We start from the raw sequence: 1,491 nt of genomic DNA on the forward strand, positions 1-1,491 counted from the left end.
TATGCTCTGTGTTGGGAATGTCTTCTGTTCTTTACAGGAGTTTCCGGTATCCCTAAAACATTAATAAATAGTTTCATAGAAAGGAGTGCTTCTCTGTGCAGCTTCAGGCCCTCTAAACGGGGGGGGGGGGGATCACAGATAACATCCATTTCAAATAGACCCACAACAATCAAAAGACAGCCGATTAATATAAGCACAATCCTCCCTTCCAGTAATTAGTATAAGAAATGATCATACCTAAAATGTTAATATATAGTTTCATCGGAAGGAGTGCTTCTGAGGTGAGCTCGCTTTTCCCTCGGCTTCTGGCCCTCCAATCCCCACAAGGGAAAAGTACATACAACATCCACCTCAAATAGTCCCGACTCCCAACAACAATCAAGATACAGACTAACAGCCAATTAATATAAACACAATCCTCCCTTTCAGTAATTAGTGTAAGAAATTCTCAGGCCTAAACTATTAATATATAGTTTCATAGAAAGGAGTGCTTCTGAGGTGAGAGCGCTTCTTCTCCCTGCAGCTTCGGGCCCTCAAGGCCCTCCAGGAAAATTGCGCCTTTTTTCCCTTATAAGGAGAGGAAGGAGAAGAGATTGGGTTTATACCCTGCCCTTCATTTATACCCCGCCCTTCACTCGGAGACTCAGAGCGGGCTTACAATCGCCTTCCCTTCTCCTCCCCACAACAGACATCCTGTGAGGCATGTGGGGCTGAGAGACCTCTGGTGCCCTGGTTAAGCGCACAGACTCTAATCTGGAAGAACCGGGTTTGATTCCCCACTCCTCCACTTGCACCTGGCTGGATGACCTTGGGCAAACCACAGTTCTGACAAGAGCTGTTCTTGAAAAAGAGCCGTTTCTGTCACTCTCAGCCCCACCTACCTCACAGGGTGTCTGTTGTGGGGAGGGGGAGGGGGAGGAGTTTGTAAGCCGCTCTGAGAGACTCCCTTGGGTAGTGAAGGGCGGGGTATAAATCCAATCTCTTCTTCTTCTTCTTCTAGATACAAGTAAGAAAGACCAAGACCCCGGTCTGTTCAAATACAGTAGGTCTGAATTGTTACACTAGGACCAGGACTGCAGAAATCTGAAGAAGTCCTCATAGGTCCTTTTTCAGCTTCACAGCCAGACTCAATGACTCTTCCCTCTGGACTTGATGCTGGCCCTGATTAACTTCAGAAATCCGGCCAGCCTGGACCATCCAGATAAGGGTATAATAATTTGTTCTGTGCCATCACGTTGCTGCTGGTTTATGGCAGCCCTGTAGGGTTTTCAAGGCAAGAAACGGAGGTGATTTCCCAGTGTCTGCTTCTACTTCCTTGGTGGTCTCCCATCCATGTCGTAACCAGATCAGGGCTGACCCTGCTTAGAGAGCCAGTTCAGTGTAGTGGTTAGGAGCGCGGACTCTAATTTGAGAGAACCTTTACTTATTTATTTAACTTTAGACTTTATATCCCGCTCGAACCCCCTTTCTCAGGGGGTCTCTGAGCGGCTT

The sequence above is a fragment of the Gekko japonicus genome, unplaced genomic scaffold (assembly GCF_001447785.1).
Source record: "Gekko japonicus isolate JY-2015 unplaced genomic scaffold, Gekko_japonicus_V1.1 scaffold345, whole genome shotgun sequence".
Classification (NCBI taxonomy): Eukaryota; Metazoa; Chordata; class Lepidosauria; order Squamata; family Gekkonidae; genus Gekko; species Gekko japonicus.